At 40.1% G+C, this 20,621-nt stretch overlaps 1 long non-coding RNA gene across 1 annotated transcript; it reads left to right on the top strand.

Annotated features, from left to right (window-relative positions):
• Positions 1 to 13,454: 13,454 nt before the first annotated feature.
• LOC116927845 lies at positions 13,455 to 15,011 on the top strand. Its single transcript, XR_006651188.1, has 5 exons — positions 13,455 to 13,673; positions 13,746 to 13,782; positions 13,892 to 14,089; positions 14,154 to 14,648; positions 14,719 to 15,011. It is a non-coding gene; the product is annotated as an uncharacterized LOC116927845 (long non-coding RNA).
• Positions 15,012 to 20,621: the final 5,610 nt, after the last annotated feature.

Consider the following 20,621-nt stretch of genomic DNA (forward strand, 5'->3'; position numbering starts at 1 on the left):
ACACGTAGTAATAATCACCGATCCAAACTCGCTGAAAGCCAAAATCGCAAGCAGAGGAAGGAGCACAGGGATTATTGAGTAGTGAAAACAACAGCAACTGCACTACCAATTCGTTGTCCTCGGGTCGAAATCGAGCAAAGAAACGAGACGGCGAAGAAAACAACAACACCCCCATCAGATGCAAAACATCATCAAAATTGCCCCGATGGCGCAACAAAAATTGTAAAGAGTCAACCTCCATTTTAAAAACTCAAAACAAATGACACGAAACGACAACGAACGACAGAAAACCAAAAACCGACGTGAAAGAACGGCAAGAAAAAACTAAAAGAAGAGAAGAGAAGAAAAGCATACAAGAAAAAAAAAATGATTGAAATCTGTAGTAGCATTCCAGTAAAAAGGAACGTAGACCATCAATTATTAACTAACACTTTATTAGCATAAAGACAATGAATAACGGTATAGAAAACATATCTTGTATTTTGTGCCTCATACTGTAGCCCAACAAACAAGAATAACGGTGAAGGAAAGAAAGTAGGTGACGGGTAAAAACAAGTTTTCACCTAACCATTGCCAAGCCACATGCCGAAGAGAAGTAAGGAGAAGAAGAAATCAGAAGACAAAGGGAAAAAATTGAAGGACCAATTTCTTCTTGCCGAAGGGGGGAAGGAATGTAATAGACCGCAGCAACTCCTCCTAGCAACAGCAGCCCCACCCAGCAAGAAGGTCGTCACGAATGCAACCTTCCCTGCGGATAATAGTTAATGATAAAAGTAAAAGTTATTGTAAACCCCTCCCTTCTTAACCTTCAATCTTTTGGTATATAAGCACATGGTTGTATCGTCTTAAGTAGAGTTAGTTTACTGGCAAATACACAGTCTAGAAACTATTACAACTGTTATACCATGAGTTTTTACTTCTATATGTATACTGCATCAAATATACTTGTATTCAATGTGAATACACTGTTATACCATGAGTTTTTACTTCTATATGTATACTGCATCAAATATACTTGTATTCAATGTGAATACACTGTTATACTATGAGTTTTTACTTCTATATGTAAACAGCATCAAATATACTTGTATTCAATGTGAATACACTGTTATACCATGAGTTTTTACTTCTATATGTAAACTGCATCAAATATACTTGTATTCAATGTGAATACACTGTCATACCATAAGTTTTTACTTCTATATGTATACTGCATCAAATATACTTGTATTCAATGTGAATACACTGTTATACCCTGAGTTTTTACTTCTATATAAAAATTGCATGGAATATACTTGTATTCAATGTGAATACACTGTTATACCATGAGTTTTTACTTCTATATGTAAACAGCATCAAATATACTTGTATTCAATGTGAATACACTGTAATACCACGAGTTTTTACTTTTATATGTAAACTGCATGGAATATACTTGTATTCAATGTGAATACACTGTTATACCATGAGTTTTTACTTCTATATGTAAACAACATCAAATATACTTGTATTCAATGTGAATACACTGTCATACCACGAATTTCTACTTCTATATGTATACTGCATCAAATATACTTGTATTCAATGTGAATACACTGTTATACCATGAGTTTTTACTTCTATACGTAAACGGCATGGAATATACTTGTATTCAATGTAAATACACTGTTATACCATGAGTTTTTACTTCTACATGTAAACTGCATGGAATATACTTGTATTGAATGTGAATACACTGTTATACCATGAGTTTTTACTTCTATATGTAAACAGGATCAAATATACTTGTATTCAATGTGAAAACACTGTTATACCATGAGTTTTTACTTCTATATGTATACTGCATCAAATATACTTGTATTCAATGTGAATACACTGTTATACCATGAGTTTTTACTTCTATATGTAAAAAGCATCAAATATACTTGTATTCAATGTGAGTACACTGTTATATTATTAGTTTTTACTTCTATATGTAAACTGCATCAAATATACTTGTATTCAATGTGAATACACTGTTATACCATGAGTTTTTACTTCTATATGTATACTGCATCAAATATACTTGTATTCAATGTGAATACACTGTTATACCCTGAGTTTTTACTTCTATATAAAAACTGCATGGAATATACTTGTATTCAATGTGAATACACTGTTATACCATGAGTTTCTACTTCTATATGTAAACAGCATCAAATATACTTGTATTCAATGTGAATACACTGTAATACCATGAGTTTTTACTTTTATATGTAAACTGCATGGAATATACTTGTATTCAATGTGAATACACTGTTATACCATGAGTTTTTACTTCTATATGTAAACAGCATCAAATATACTTGTATTCAATGTGAATACACTGTCATACCACGAGTTTCTACTTCTATATGTATACTGCATCAAATATACTTGTATTCAATGTGAATACACTGTTATACCATGAGTTTTTACTTCTATACGCAAACGGCATGGAATATACTTGAAGTCAATGTGAATACACTGTTATACCATGAGTTTTTACTTCTATATGTAAACAGCATCAAATATACTTGTATTCAATGTGAATACACTGTTATACCACGAGTTTCTACTTCTATATGTATACTGCATCAAATATACTTGTATTCAACGTGAATACACTGTTATACCCTGAGTTTTTACTTCTATATAAAAACTGCATGGAATATACTTGTATTCAATGTGAATACACTGTTATACCATGAGTTTCTACTTCTATATGTAAACAGGAACAAATATACTTGTATTCAATGTGAATACACTGTTATACCATGAGTTTTTAATTCTATATGTAAACTGCATGGAATATACTTGTATTCAATGTGAATACACTGTTATACCATGAGTTTTTACTTCTATATGTAAACAGCATCAAATATACTTGTATTCAATGTGAATACACTGTTATACCATGAGTTTTTACTTCTATATGTATACTGCATCAAATATACTTGTATTAAATGTGAATACACTGTTATACCATGAGTTTTTACTTCTATATGTAAACTGCATCAAATATACTTGTATTCAATGTGAATACACTGTTATACCATGAGTTTTTACTTCTATATGTATACTGCATCAAATATACTTGTATTCAATGTGAATACACTGTTTTACCCTGAGTTTTTACTTCTATATAACAACTGCATGGAATATACTTTTATTCAATGTGAATACACTGTTATACCATGAGTTTCTACTTCTATATGTAAACAGGATCAAATATATTTGTATTCAATGTGAATACACTGTTATACCATGAGTTTTTACTTCTATATGTAAACTGCATCAAATATACTTGTATTCAATGTGAATACACTGTTATACCAAGAGTTTTTACTTCTATATGTATACTGCATCAAATATACTTGTATTCAATGTGAATACACTGTTCTACCCTGAGTCTTTACTTCTATATGTATACTGCATCAAATATACTTGTATTCAATGTAAATACACTGTTATACCATGAGTTTTTACTTGTATATGTAAACTGCATCAAATATACTTGTATTCAATGTGAATACACTGTTATACCATGAGTTTTTACTTCTATATTTAAACAGCATCAAATATACTTTTATTCAATGTGAATACACTGTTATACCATAAGTTTTTACTTCTATATGTATACTGGATCAAATATACTTGTATTCAATGTGAATACACTGTTATACCATGAATTTTTACTTCTATATGTAAACTGCATGGAATATACTTGTATTCAATGTGAATACACTGTTATTCCATGAGTTTTTACTTCTATATGTAAACAGCATCAAATATACTTGTATTCAATGTGAATACACTGTTATACCATGAGTTTTTACTTCTATATGTATACTGCATCAAATATAATTGTATTCAATGTGAATACACTGTTATACCATGAGTTTTTACTTCTATATGTAAACTGCATCAAATATACTTGTATTCAATGTGAATACACTGTTATACCATGAGTTTTTACTTATATATGTATACTGCATCAAATATACTTGTTTTCAATGTGAATACACTGTTTTACCCTGAGTTTTTCTACTTCTCCTATCTATATAAAAGCGAATGGGGTATTTGTGGGCGGGATTTGTTTGTGTATCTGTCTGTTTGTCCGAGAATTTTGTGTAGGCGCACGCTGCCATTGGTTGAATGCGGGTCACGTGGTTTTTGCTGTAGCTAATCCCAACCCTGCATTCCGCAAATTAATTTACACGGCTTTTCCAACATGGCCGACATCATACGTACATTTTTCTACGCCGTCAACTATTACAATTCACTAATTTCAAGCAATTGCGTATACAATAACCAACTGTAATCGACTGTTTTTTGCATCCTTCTACTAAAGCTACCAATTCATTGTCTTTTTCAGCTCCTTTGACTGCATTCCAACAAATTTCAGAGGTCGTTCCCTTTTGCATCCTTCAAATAACCACATATTCTTTGTTTTTTTTTACAGCTTCATTGACTGCATTCCAATTAATTTCAGAAACCATTGCCTTTTGCACCCCTCAAACAACAACCACTGCATTTTGTTCCCAACAGCTCCACTGACTGCGTTCCAACATTTTTAAGAGACCGTTCCCTTTTGCATCCCACAAACAAGCCCCCATTCATTTTATTTTATCATGCTCCATTGACTGTATTCCAACAATCTTCAGAGACCGTTCCCTTTTTGCATCATTCAAACAGCCACCAATTAATTGTGTTGTTTGCAGCTTCCTTGACTGCACTCCAACCCCTTTGAGGGACCGTTCCCTATTGCATCCCTCAAACAACCACCAATTCCTTGGCTTCTCAACAGCCCCTTTTGCTGCATTGAAGCCCATTTCAGAGACTGTTCCCTTTTGCACCCCTCAAACAACCACCACTTCATTTTGTTCCCAACAGCTCCACTGACTGCGTTCCAACACTTTTAAGAGACCGTTCCCTTTTGCACCCCTAAATCAGTTACCACTGCATACTGTTTTCAACAGCTCCACTGATTGCTATCCATCACTTTTAAGAGACCGTTCCCTTTTTCAGCCATGAAACAACAGCTTTTGGAGACTGTTCTCAACAGCTCTCCTGACTGCGTTCCAACACTTTTAAGAGACCGTTCCCTTTTGCACCTTTAAACCAAGCAACAATTCATGGTATTCCCAACAGCTCCACTGACTGCGTTCCAACACTTTTAAGAGATCGTTCCCTTTTGCACCCCTAATCAACCATCACTGCATTTTGTTCTCAACAGCTCCACTGACTGCGTTCCAACACTTTTAAGAGACCGTTCCCTATTGCAGCCCTCAAACAACCACTATAACTCTGTGTTCTGGACAGCTCCTTTTACTGTGTTCCAAAATTATTAAGAGACCGTTCCCTTTTCCATCCCTCAAACAACCACCAATTCTGAGTTCTGGACAGCTCCTTTGACTGCGTTTCAACAAAATTAAGAGACCGTTCTCTTTTGCTTCCCTGAAACAACCAACATTACCAAGTATTTTGACAGCTCCCTTGACTGCTTTTCACCAACCTTCAGAGACCGTTTCCTTTTGCATCCCTCAAACAACCATCTCATCATTGTGTTCTCATTAGCTCCATTGACTGCTTTGCAACACTCTTTAAAGACCGTTCCCTTTTGCATCCCTAATACAAACACCAATTCATTGTATTCTGATTAGCTCCATTCCATTCCATTCTGCATTCAATCACCTTTGAGAGACCGTTGCCTTTTTCATCCCTCAAAATAGCCCAAATTCCTTTTGTTTTCACCAGCTACCTTGACTGTGTTCCAACAATCTTGATAGACCGTTCCCTTTTGCATCCCACAAACAACTATCTATTCTTTGAGTTTTCAAAAGCCCCATTGACTGTGTTCCAGCATACTTGAGAGACCGTTCCCTTTTTCAGCCCTCAAACAACCACCAGTTCTTAGTGCTCAACAGCTCAATTGACTGCGTTCCAACACCATTGAGAGACCGTTCCCTTTTGTATCCCTCAAACAACAACCAATGCCTTGGGTTGTCAACAGCCCTATTATCTGCGTTCCAGCACTTTTCAGGGACCGTTCCCTTTTCCATCCCTCAAACAAGCCCCCATTCCTTTTGTTTTCACCAGCTCCCTTGACTTTGTTCGTGTCTCCTTCAAAAGGGGACGAGACCGTTCCCTTTTGCATCACTCAAACAGCCACCAATTCATTGTGTTGTTCACAGCTTCCTTGACTGCATTCCAAAACCTTTGAGGGACCGTTCCCTTTTGCATCACTCAACAATCACCCATTCTTTATGTTCTCAACATCTCCTTTTGTTTCCCTCACACAACCAACATTACAATGTATTCCTAACAGCTCCTTTGACTGCTTTTCACCACCCTTCAGAGACCGTTCCCACTTGCACCCTTCAAACAACCACATTATCTATGTTTTCTTAACATCTCCATTGACAGCATTCCAACAAATTTAAGAGTCTGTTTCCTTTTGCACCCCTCAAACAACCTCTATTAATTTGTGTTCTGGACAGCTCCTTTGACTGCGTTCCAACCAAATTAAGAGACCGTTCCCTTTTGCTTCCCTAAAACAACCAACATTACAATGTATTCCTAACAGCTCTCTTGACTGCTTTTCACCACCCTTCAGAGACCGTTCATTTTTGCATCCCTCAAACACCCACCAATGCATTGTATTCTGATTAGCTCCATTGACTGCATTCCAACATCATTGAGAGACCGTTCTTTTTTGCATCCTTTAAACAAGCCCCAATTCATTTTGTTTTCACCAGCTGCTTTGACTGTGTTCCAACAATCTTCAGAGACTGTTCCCTTTTGCATCCCTTAAACAACCACCAATTCATTTTGTTGTTGACAGCTTTGACTGCCTACCAAAACCTTTCAGAGACCGTTCCCTTTTGCATCCCTCAAACAACAACCTATTCTTTGAGTTTTCAAAAGACCCATTGACTTCGTTCCAACCCCTTTGAGAGACTGTTCCCTTTTTCAGCCCTAAAACAACCACCAGTTCTTTGTCCTCAACACCTCAATTGACTGCGTTCCAACACCATTGAGAGACTGTTCCCTTTTGTATCCCTCAAACAACAACCATTGCCGTTGGTTGTCAACAGCCCCATTTTCTGCGTTCCAGCACTTTTCAGGGACCGTTCCCTTTTGAATCCCTCAAACAAGCCCCAATTTATTGTGTTTTCAATAGCTCCATTGAGTGCTTTCCAACTCTCTAAAGAGACTGTTCCCTTTTGCACCCTTTCAAACAACCACCACTTCATTTTGTTCTCAACAGCTCCACTGACCGCGTTCCAACACTTTTCAGAGACCTTTTCTTTTGCCCCCCTCAAACAACCATCCCTTAATTTTGTTCTCAACAGCTCCACTGGCTGTGTTCGAACACTTTAAGTGGCCGTTCCCTTTTGCAGCCCTTAAACAACCACTATTGGATACTGTTCTCAACAGCTCGACTGACTGCGTTCCAACACTTTTAAGAGACCGTTCCCTTTTGCAGTTCTCAGACCACAGCTATTGGATACTGTTCTCATCAGCTCCCCTGACTGCATTCCAACACTTTTAAGAGATCGTTCCCTTTTGCTTTCCTGAAACAACCACAAATTCCTTGGGTTCTCAACAGCCCCTTTGGCTTGGCAATTTACAGAGACCGTTCCCTTTTGCATCTCTCAAACAACCATCAATTCCCTGGGTTCTCAACAGCTTCTTTTGCTGCATTGCAGCACTTTTAAGAGATTGTCCTTTTTGTAGCCCTCAAACAACTACTATTGCTTAGTGTTCTCAACAGCTCCACTAACTGCTAACCAACAATTTTAAGAGACCATTCCCTTTTGCACCTCTTAAACAACCACCATGCATTTTGTTCTCAACAGCTCCACTGAAAGCATTCCATCAATTTTAAGAGACCGTTCCCTTTTGCAGCCCTTAAACAACCAGTATAACTTTGTGTTCTTGACAGCTCCATTGACTGTGTGCCCCCAACCATGAGAGACCGTTTCCTTTGCTTCCCTCAAATAACCACTGTTACTTTGTGTTCTGGACAGCTCCTTTGACTGCATTCCAACACCCATAAGAGGCCGTTCCCTTTTGCATTCTTTAAAACAAGCACCATCTCATTGTATTCCCACCAGCTACGTTGCCTGTGTTCCAACACCTTTCAGAGACCGTTCCATTCTGTTTCCCTAAAACAACCACCAATTCATTGACTACTTACAACTAATTTAGAGACCGTTCCCTTTTGCATCCCTCAAACAAGTACCTATTCATTTTGTTTTTAACAGCTCCATTGACTGCTTTCCAACACTCTTAAGAAACCGTTCCCTTTTCCTTTCCTCCAATATCCACCATTACAGTATTAATATTCAACAGCTCATTTGGCTGCAATCCAACACCTTTAAGAGACCTTTCCCTTTTGCGTCCCTCGAACCCCCACCATTACTTTGTATTCATAACAGCTCTATTGATTGTGTTTCACAACCCTTTAGAGACCGTTCCCTTTTGCATCCCTCAAACAACAACCAACTCCTTGGGTTCTCAACAGCCCCATTGGCTGCGTTCCAGCAGTTTTCAGAGACCGTTCCCTTTTAAATCCTTTAAACAAGCCCCAATTCATTGTGTTTTCACCAGCTCCATTGACTGCTACCCCTAAGAGATTGTCTCCTTTTGCGTCACTCAACCAACCACCAATTCATTGTGTTCTTGACGGCCCCTTTGACTGCATTCCAGCACTTTTAAGAGGCTGTTCTTTTTTTTATCCCTCAAAAAACCACCAACTCATTGTATTCTGATTAGCTCCATTAACTGCTTTCCAACACCTTTGAGAGACCGTTCCCTTTTGCATCACTCAAACAAGACCCCATTCCTTTTGTTTTCACCAGCCCCTTTGACTGTGTTCCAACAATCTTCAGAGAATATTCCCTTTTGAATCACTCAAACAGCCAACAATTCATTGTGTTGTTCACAGCTTCCTAAACTGCATTCCAACACCTTTGATGGACAGTTCCCATTTGCATCCCTCAAACAAGCCTCAATTCATTGTGTTTTCACCAGCTCCATTGACTGTCTCCAACACCCTTATTAGACCGTTCCCTTTTGCATGCCTCAAACAACCAGTATTGCATACTGTTCTCAACAGCTCTCCTGACTGTGTTCCAAGACTTTGAAGAGATCGTTCCCTTTAGCAGCCCTCAACAATTATTGTATACTGTTCTCAACAGCTCCACTGACTGTGTTCCAACACTTTTAAGAGACCGCTCCCTTTTGCAGCACTCTAACAATCACTATTGCCTACTGTCCTCAACAGCCCCACTGACTGCATTCCAGCATTTTTAAGAGACAGTTCCCTATTGCAGCCCTCAAACCACAGCTATTAGATACTGTTCTCAAAAGCTACCCCGACTGCTGCTGATTTAAGAGACCGTTCCCTTTTGCACCTCTCAAACAACAATCTTGCATTTTGTTCTCAACAGCTCCACTGACAGCGTTCCAACACTTTTAGAAGACCGTTCCTTTTTGCAGCCCTCAAACAACCACTATTGCACACTGTTTTCAACAGCTCCCCTGACTGAGTTCCAACAATTTTAAGAAACCGTTCCCTTTTGCATCCCACAAACAAACCCCATTTTTTTGTCTTCACCAGCTCCATTGACTGCATTTCAACACGTTTCAGAGACCGTTCCCCTTTGAGTCCTTAAACAAGCCCCAATTCATTGTGTTTTCAACAGCTCCTTTGACTGCTTTTGAATATCCTTTAGAGACTGTTCCCTTTTGCAGCTCTCAAACAACCACCAATTCATTGAGTTCTTACAACTCCTTAAGAGACCGTTCCCTATTGCAGCCCTTAAACAACCACTATAACTTTGTGTTCTTGACCGCTCCTTTTACTGTGTTCCAAAATTATTAAGAGACAGTTCCCTTTTCCACCCCTCAAACAACCACCAATTCTGAGTTCTGGACAGCTCTTTTGACTGCGTTTCAACAAAATTAAGAGACCGTTCTCTTTTGCTTCCCTGAAACAACCAACATTACCATGTATTTTAACAGCTCCCTTGACTGCTTTTCACCAACCTTCAGAGACCGTTCCCTTTTGCATCCCTCAAACAAACATCTTATCATTGTGTTCTCATTAGCTCCATTGACTGCTTTGCAACACTCTTTAAAGACCGTTCCCTTTTGCATCCCTAATACAAACACCAATTCATTGTATTCTGATTAGCTCCATTGCCTGCATTCCATCACCTTTGAGAGACCGTTGCCTTTTGCATCCCTCAAAATAGCCCAAATTCCTTTTGTTTTCACCAGCTACCTTGACTGTGTTCCAACAATCTTGATAGACCGTTCCCCTTATCATCCCACAAACAACTATCTATTCTTTGAGTTTTCAAAAGCCCCATTGACTGTGTTCCAGCATACTTGAGAGATCGTTCCCTTTTTCAGCCCTCAAACAACCACCAGTTCTAAGTGCTCAACAGCTCAATTGACTGCGTTCCACCACCATTGAGAGACCGTTCCCTTTTGTATCCCTCAAACAACAACCAATGCCTTGGGTTGTCAACAGCCCCATTATCTGCGTTCCAGAACTTTTCAGGGACTGTTCCCTTTTGCATCCCTCAAACAAGCCCCCATTCCTTTTGTTTTCACCAGCTCCCTTGACTTTGTTCCAACAATCTTCAGAGACCGTTCCCTTTTGCATCACTCAAACAGCCATCAATTCATTGTGTTGTTCACAGCTTCCTTGACTGCATTCCAACACCTTTGAGGGACTGTTAAAGTTCCCTTTTGCATCACTCAACAATTACCCATTCTTTACGTTCTCAACAGCTCCTTTGACTGCTTTCCAGCACCCTTAAGAGACCATTCCCATTTGCATCCCTCAAACAAGCCTCAATATATTATGTGTTCACCAGCTCCATTGACTGTATCCATCACCTTTGAGAGACTGTTCCCTTTTGCATCCCTCAAACAACCACCAATTCCTTGGTTTCTCAACAGCCCCTTTTGCTTCATTGCAGCCCATTTCAGAGACTGTTCCCTTTTGCACCCCTAAAACAACCACCACTTCATTTCGTTCTTAACAGCTCCTCTGACTGTGTTCCAACACTTTTAAGCGACCCTTCCCTTTTGCACCCCTAAAACAGTCACCACTGCATACTGTATTCAACAGCTCCACTGACTGCGTTCCAACACTTTTAAGAGACCGTTCCCTTTTTCATCCCTCAAACAACAGCTTTTGGATACTGTTCTCAACAGCTCTCCTGACTGCGTTCCAACACTTTTAAGAGACCGTTCCCTTTTGCACCCCTCAAACAACCACCCATTCATTGTGTTTGGACATCTTCTTTGATTGCATTCCAACACCTTTGAAAACGTTCCCTTTTGCATCCCTCAAAAACCACCTATTCTTTGTCCTCAACAGCTCAAATAACTGCGTTCCACCACCTTTAAGAGACCGTTCCCTTTTGCATCCCTTAAACCAAGCAACAATTCATGGTATTCCCAACAGCTCCACTGACTGCGTTCCAACACTTTTAAGAGACCGTTTCCATTTGCATTCCTCAAACAACCACCACTGCATTTGGTTCTCAACATCTCCACTGACTGTGTTTCAACACTTTGAAGAAACCATTTCCTTTTTCAGTACTCAAATAACGACTATTACATTGTGTTCTCGACAGCTCTTTTGACTGCTATTCATTAATATTAAGAGACCGTTCCATTTTTCATCTCTTAAAACAAGCACAAATTCATTTTGTTCTCAACAGCTCCATTTACTGCGTTCCAGAACTTTTCATAGACTGTTCCTTTTTGCATCCCTCAAACAACCACCAATTCATTGAATTCTTACAACTAATTAAGAGATCATTCCTTTTTGCGGTTCTAAACGAGTACCAATTCATGGTATTTGGACAGCTCCTTTGACTGCATTCCAACACCATTGAGACTGTTTCCTTTTGCATCCCTCAAAGAACCACCTATTATTTGTGTTCTCAACAAATCCATTTACTGCACTCCAACATACTTGAGAGACCTTTCCCTTTTGCATCCCTTAAACAACCACCAATTCATTGAGTTCTTACAACTCCTTTAGAGATTGTTCTCTTTTGCATCCTTCAAACAAGCACCAATTCATGTTTTCTTAATATGTCTATTGACTTCGTTCCAACAACCTTTAGACTCTATTTCCTTTTTTCATCCCTCAAAGAACCACCATTGCATTTTTTTCTTAACAGCTCAATTAACTGCGTTTCAACACCATCAAGAGATTGTTCCCTTTTGTTACAGTGCGCGCGCTTCCATCGGTTCGAGAGGGTTCACGTAACTTTTTTCTGCCTGGAAAAAGGTCGACTACTTGAAAAGGGTTCGAACTGCCGCCGGCTAGGCTTAACCTTTTTCTTTCCAATTTCCGCGGACAGGGCGGGTAAAAAGACGAACTGGGGAAAACGGCGGGAAGGTGTAGACCCGCGGACAGGGCGAGATCCGCGGGGAGGGCGGAAACAACGGACAGGTTGGAAACGACGGGCAGGGGACGGGCATTGGTAAAGCACAAAATCTGCAAGTTAAAGACCAAGTAAGTAACATAGCCTTGGAGGCAGTTCCCAAGTGCACTCAACCGTGATTTGTTTTTCCTCCATGGTTTGTTACGTGGTTGAGTGGAACGACTTCACAATGCGTGGATTAAGCGGCTTAAAGTGGATTAATAAATTGTGAGTAGATTTATCGGCTAACCGTAGATTAAGAGGATACAAGTGGATAATTAAGTTGGTAAGAAGATTAAGTTTCTTTACAAGGATTCAGCGGCTTAACATGGATTAAAGGGCCTTTAAGTGGATTAATAGGTTGAAAGTTGACTAAGGGGCTCTACGTAGATTCAACAGCTTAACATGGATTAGGAAGCTTTAAGTGGATTAAGGGGCTTTAAGTGGATTAAGGGTTTTTTAGTGGATTAAGGGGCTTAAGCAAAAGTCCGACTAAATACTAGACTTCACCTATTACCGTCCTGGGACGGGCCGCCGTATACTAGTACCTTTATAAAAACCCAAGGGTAGTTTGGGGGCGGAGTTTGTTTGTGAATCTGTCTGTGTGTTTGTCCGTTCAAGGTCGTGTAGGCGCACGCTGCCATTGGTTGGACGGCGTCACGTGCTTTTTTTCTACCTGCAAAAAGGTTCGACTACCTGCAAAAGGTTCGAACTGCCGCCAGCTAGGCTTAACTTTTCCTTTTACTTTGCCGTCCCTTTTGCCATTGGTCCAACTGCCGTCACGTGTCTTTTTTTCTACCTGCGAAAAGGTTCGACTACCTGAAAAGGGTTCGACCTGCCGCCAGTAAGGCTTAACCTTTTCCCTCTTTCCGCTTTTCTACACTGTAGCTATTCCCCACACCGCACTCCGCATTTCATCTACCCAGACTCCACCATAATGGCCGACGTCAACCATATGCCCAGCCAAGGCCTACTTAATGGTTAAGGCCTGTAAACTTGAATGTTCCCCTATGACGGCGAGAGGATTTGCAAAATTCCCTATCCTTTCCCCAGTCAAGAGCCAATCAGAAGAAAAAAGGAGGCGAAGACTTCGCCGTCTGGCGTTCAAAAATGCCACCTCGTAAGGATGGGAAGGTAGAAAGAAAATGGGGGTTGGGACTAGCGTTTGACGTCTTCAGCCAAACAATGGTAAGCATTTTTGTTATTTAAATTTAAGAAATAGAAAATGCTGTAGAATTTGAGTTTCATTTATTGTTTCAGTGTTCTGGCCCTACGTTCCTTATTGGCTGGATCAAAGGTATTGGTCTTCCTATTTAAACTTAAATGCAGCTTTCTCTTGTTAGACAAAATTGGTTTTAAAAATTTTCTCAAAATGACTTCTATGAATGCTTTGTTATTTTCACCAGGACGAGCGATTTCACAGAGAAAAGTGTTACATGTCTCCAGATGGGGCAGAAGGAATTCAACAAGGCCCTTCAACATGAAAGTCGAGCTTGACATCTGTCGAAGGCAGTCCTTTACAAATAGATACACCGTCCACAGCCTTGACACAAACTCAACTGTGGGATAGACAAGGCCACCACAGTCTGTAAAAAACAATAGAGGTAATGTTGTTTATGAGATTTTAAGTTTTGAAATAATATTGAGTAGTGCCCTCTCTCTTCTCAGCAATTAAATTGGCTGATCCTGATTGTCCATGCCTGAATTGTCTAAGCAATCGACATTCTTTAATTTATCTTCCGAAAAGTTTATTCTTCGGCATACTACTGGACGTGTTCTTGGCGAAAGAGCTGCTTCATGCGGTGCCGATGGTAGAAGCCGACGGATTGGCAACAGGAGGATTCTGTCTTTGGCCGCATTCATATTTGGAGTGAACGTTGCTGCTTGCTGAATATGTGGAAGAAGACGGCGTTTGTTTGAGTTATTCAGCTCGGGATCTTCATCTGCAAGAAAGAAAAGATGATGCGGTAATATAAATATTCATAGTGAGTTATAAATATAATTTATTTTCAGAAATGGGACCAAAATGGTTGTTATGAACGGGAATGTTGCAAGGAAAAATCAGGAAGAGTAAACGAAGACAGAGAAAATTTCAATTTACTGGCCAAGGGAATGCGATTCTCGTACAGAATTACAAGACCTAGGAAAGTCGTTTGTCGCCAGGTATTAAATCAAAATCTTTTATCGAATTGTACGTTGCATGCGTTAATTTCAGCAATGTTCTCTCTCCTAGATTGTAGCCTTACAGAAGCTTTGCTGGACACAGACATTAGAATTCGTCCAATTTTTACCCATGTCAATTGTGATTGATAGATGAAGAAGTCACGGATTTTATTCGATCTACTTTCCCGTACAGAGATCTGTTCCGAAGGAGATAAAAAACATCTCATCAATCGTAGAACGTCCCGGTGATCGTATATAGCTTTACAGTGTTCAGAATGTCTGTTACGTTTATTAACATTTTATTTTTTATTTTTAAATGTAACAATTTTTAATGAGAACAATACATTTTCTGCTTTAAACATATAACAAAATTACGCGTTGGTTTGTTTTTCCACTTGTCGGGTACCGCATCACATTTAAGGCGCATCGAGGAATTACCGTGCATCTAATAGCTTCTAACACCGTTCTTTGATTCCATTCTCAACCCCTAATAACAGTTCCCTGCCTTTTTTATTTCCGTTTAAGTCGTGAACACACGCTGAAACAAGATTTTTGTACATTCGACAGGTTCGAAAATAGAACGAATGATATTTATTTGATTGTTATGCATGTAAAAAATATATCCGTTTCATAACTAATTTCCCTTAATTTTTTGCTTATTTTTTCATTTCATGCCTCAATATTTATTTTTCAACGAGTTCGATTCTGAACGCCAGATGGCGAAGTCTTCGCCTCCCTTTTTCGTCTTATTGGCTCTCACAGGGGCAGGGATAGGAATTCTGGCTACACCTGTCGCCTTCATGGCAGTAGATACATGTTTACAGGCCTTAACCATTAAGTAGGCCTTGGCCCAGCACACAGCCTTCACGTCAACGGTAATAAGATTATATACACGCTGAATAACCAATTACACTACCAATTAACAATTATTTTCCAACAGGTCCGTTGGTAACGTTCTAATTTGAAGAGACTGCAGCCCCAAAACAACCAACAATTCATTGTTTTCATTGCCTGTTGTTGTCATTGTCTGTGTTTCAAAACTCCCTCATGAGACCGTTCCATTTGACAGCTTTGAAACAACCACCAATTCACTGTTTTGGTTGACAGCTCCATTTGCTGTGTCCCTAACTCCACCTTATGGGACCGTTCCCTTTTGCATCCTCTACCAAGCCCCAATTCATTGTGTTTTCATCAGCCCCATGGACTGTATTCCAACACCCTTTAGACAACGTTCCCTTTCACATTCTTCAAACAAGCCTTATTTCATTTTGTTTTCACCAGCTGTGTTGACTACATTCCAACACTTTTCAGAGACCGTTCCCTTTTGCAACCCCCCAAACAAGCCCCAATTCATTGTTTTCACCAGGTCTATTGATTGCATTCCAACACTTTTTAGAGACCATTCCATTTTGCATCCCTCAAGCAAGCTCCAATTTACTGTGTCTTCACCAGCTCCATTGACTTGAATTCACCACACTTCAGAGAACGTTCTTTATTGCAACCCTCAAACAGGCCCCAATTCCTGGTTTTTCACCAGATCAGTTGACTGCATTCCATCAACTTTCAGAAACCGTTCCACTTTGCATCCTTAAAACAAACCCCAATTGATTTTGGTTCCACCACCTCTGTAGGCTGCGTTCAACAACTTTTAAGAGACCGTTCCCTTTATCACCTCTCAAACAACCATCATTGCATTTTGTTCTCAACAGCTCCATTTACAGGTTTCCAACACTTTTAAGAGACCGTTCCCTTTTGCATCCCTCAACCAACAACTATTGGATACTGTTCTCAACAGCTCCCCTGACTGTGTTCCAACACTTTTAAGAGACCGTTCCCTTTTTCACCTCTCAAACAACCATAATTGCATTTTGTTCACAACTGCTCCACTGACTGCGTTCCAACACTTTTAAGAGACCGTTCCCTTTTGCATCCCTCAAACAACCACCAATTCATTGTATTCTGATGAGCTTCTTTCACTGCATTCCAACACCTTTGAGAGACCATTCCCTTTTGCATCCCTCAAACAAGCCCCAATTCATTTTGTTTTCTCCAGCTCCATTGACTGTGTTCCAACAATCTTCAGAGACCGTTCCCTTTTGCAGTCCTCAAACCACAGCTATTGGATACTGTTCTCAACAGCTCCATTGACTGCGTTCCAACACTTTTAAGAGACCGTTCCCTTTTGCAGTCCTCAACCCACAGCTATTGGATACTGTTCTCACCAGCTCCACTGACTGCGTTCCAACACTTTTAAGAGACCGTTCCATTTTGCAGCCCTAAAACAAACACTATTGCATACTGTTCTCAACAGCTCCATGTTGCGTTCCAGCACTTTTAAGAGACTATTCCCTTTTCCAGCCCTCAAACAACTACCATTGCATAGTGTTATCAACAGCTCCACTGACTGCATTCCAACACTTTTAACAACCCTTTCCCTATTGCATCCCTCAAACAACCACCAATGCATTTTGTTCCCAAGAGCTCCACTGACTGCGTTCCAACACTTTTTTAGAGACCGTTCCTTTTTGCATGCCCCAAACAAGCCCCAATTCATTGTTTTCACCAGGTCTATTGATTGCATTCCAACACTTTTAGAGACCATTCCCTTTTTTATCCTTAAAACAAACCCCAATTGATTGTGGTTCCACCACCTCTGTTGGCTGCATTCCAGCACTTTTCAGAGATCGTTCCCTTTTAGCTTCCTTCAAACAAGCCCCAATTCACTGTGTTTTCACCAGCTCCATTGACTGCATTCCAAATATTTTCAGGGACCGTTACTTTTTACATTCTTTAAACAGGCCCCATTTCATTGTGTTTTCACCAGCTGTGTTGACTACATTCCAACACTTTTCAGAGAATGTTCCCTTTTGCATTCCCCCAAACAAGCCCCAATTTATTGTTTTCATCAGGTCTATTGATTGCATTCCAACACTTTTAGAGACCGTTCTCTTTTGCATCCTTAAAACAAACCCCAATTGATTTTGGTTCCACTACCTCTGTTGGCTGCATTCCAGCACTTTTCAGAGATCGTTCCCTTTTAGCTTCCTTCAAACAAGCCCCAATTCACCGTGTTTTCACCAGCTCCATTGACTGCATTCCAAATATTTTCAGAGACCGTTACTTTTTACATTCTTCAAACAAGCCCCATTTCATTGTGTTTTCACCAGTTGTGTTGACTGCATTCCAACACTTTTCAGAGACCATTCCCTTTTGCATCCCCCAAACAACCACCACTTCATTTTGTTCTAAACAGCTTCCCTGACTGCGCTCCAACACTTTTCAAAGACCGTTCCCTTTTGCAGCCCTCAAACAACCACTATTGCATAGTGTTCTCAACAGCTCCACTGACTGCATTCCAACACTTTTAAGAGACCATTTCCTTTTGCACCCCTCAAACAACCACCACTTCATTTTGTTCTCAACAGCTCCCCTGTCTGCATTACCAACAGATTTAGGAGACCGTTTCCTTTTGCAGCCCTCAAACAACTACTATTGCATAGTGTTCTCAACAGCTCCACTGACTGTGTTCCAACAAGTTTAAGAGACCGTTTCCTTTTGCAGCCCTCAAACAACCACTATTGCATACTGTTCTCAACAGCTCCACTGACTGTGTTCCAACACTTATAAGAAACCGTTCCCTTTTGCACCCTCAAACAACCACCACTGCATTTTGTTCTCAACAGTTCCACTGACTGCGTTCCAACACTTTCAAGAGACCGTTCCCTTTTGCATTCCTCTACCAAGCTCCAATTCATGGTGTTTTTACAAGGTCCATTGTCTGAGTTCCAACACACTCTACAGAACGTTCTCTTTTTCATCCTTAAAACAAACCCCAATTGATGTTGTTTCCATCAGTTCCGTTGAATGCATTCCAACACTTTTCTGAGACTGTTCCTTTTTCCATCCCTCAAACAACCAAAAATTCATTGTGTTTGTTGCAGACTCATTGACTGCGTTTCAACACCTTTGAGCAACTGTTCCCTTTTGCATCAATCAAACACATTCATTTTCTGAATGTTGAACGGTTACACAGAGGTAGAAACTGCTACAAGGATTAATAACTGTTCGATGTTATTACATTGCAGCAACAATAAAGCCTAAATTGTTTAGTCACAAGATTGCTTTCCTTTTTTTTTCATTTATTCGTTTGTTTCAGTTTTCCTGGAGACAATAACGACAATAACGAGCAAGTGTAGCGTAGCTCAACTACTGGGCTTCTCTTGCTTCTTTTCCAATCATTACCGCATATCGCAACCGCATAGCGCCCTTCTTTTGTTTTTTCCCTCCCCTGCATTTCCGCCGTAGTCGATGACGGAGGAAAATGCAGCAACGAGGTGAGTCTGAATCGTTTTCGTGGTGGTAGCAGTCGCAACCTGTCGCCCCAACTCTCCGTGTTGTAACCTCGTGTCGTGTTTAAATACATCGCAGCGTGGCCCTTTTGGCCACTGAGTTAGCCACATCCCGTCTTCGTCGTTTTACTTCGGTGGTTAACATTTTGGTGCATCGACCGGGAAACTCATCGGGAGTGTTTATCTTCGCCATCCGTCCGTTCGCGTGGCCATTCATCCCTGGGTATCCCGGTTCATCATTTGAACACTTCAATCAGGACGTAAGCATTGTTAGCTGGCATAGTTTTGTCCGACCTATGGTGGTTGGTCAATTCCTGTCAGTATTAGCTTATTTCGTCCTATTTACCATCGTCGATACCTTTTTAGGGCCGTCGATTGGTAATTTTCGGTGTCCAACACACATTTGCAATCGTCGATACCTTTACAGGGCCGTCGATTGTTTATTTCGTTTTCGTCTGTTTACATTTCAATCGTCGATACCTTTTCAGGGCCGTCGATTGATTCTTTCGTTTTCGTCTGTTCACATTTCAATCGTCGATACCTTTTCAGGGCCGTCGATTAATTCTTTCGTTTTCGTCTGTGCATATTTCAATCGTCGATACCTTTACAGGGCCGTCGATTGATCCTTTCGTTTTCGTCTGTGCATATTTCAATCGTCGATACCTTTACAGGGCCGTCGATTGTTCATTTCGTTTTCATCTGTGCATATTTCAATCGTCGATACCTTTTCAGGGCCGTCGATTGATCTTTTCGTTTATCGTCTATGCACATTTACAATCGTCGATACCTTTACAGGGCCGTCGATTGTTCATTTCGATTTCACCCGTCTTTAATATTTTCAATCGTCGATACCTTTACAGGGCCGTCGATTGTTAATTTCGTTTTCGTCCGTCACATTTTCAATCGTCGATACCTTTACAGGGCTGTCGATTGTTAACTCCGTTTACGTCCGTCATATTTTCAGTCGTCGATACCTTTACAGGGCCGTCGGTTGTCAATTTAGTCTTCGTCCGTCTCTCTAATTTTCAATCGTCGATACCTTTCAGGGCCGTCGATTGTTTATTTCGTTTTCGTCTGTGCACATTTCAATCGTCGATACCTTTTCAGGGCTGTCGATTGATCCTTTCTTTTTCGTCTGTGCATATTCCAATCGTAAATACCTTTACAGGGCCGTCGATGGTTCATTTCGTTTTCGTCTGTGCATATTTCAATCGTCGATACCTTTTCAGGGCCGTCGATTGATCTTTTCGTTTTTCGTTTATGCACTTTTACAATCGTCGATACCTTTACAGGGCCGTCGATTGTTCATTTCGTTTTCGCCTGTCTTTAATATTTTCAATCGTCGATACCTTTACAGGGCCGTCGACTGTCAATTTAGTCTTCGTCCGTCTCTCTAATTTTCAATCGTCGATACCTTTACAGGGCCGTAGATTGTTTATTTCGTTTTCGTCTGTGCACATTTCAATCGTCTATACCTTTTCAGGTCTGTCGATTGATCCTTTCGTTTTCGTCTGTGCATATTTCAATCGTCGATACCTTTGCAGGGCCGTCCATTGTTCATTTCGTTTTCGTCTGTGCATATTTCAATCGTCGATACCTTTTCAGGGCCGTCGATTGATCTTTT

This window comes from Daphnia magna, linkage group LG9 (assembly GCF_020631705.1).
Source record: "Daphnia magna isolate NIES linkage group LG9, ASM2063170v1.1, whole genome shotgun sequence".
Classification (NCBI taxonomy): Eukaryota; Metazoa; Arthropoda; class Branchiopoda; order Diplostraca; family Daphniidae; genus Daphnia; species Daphnia magna.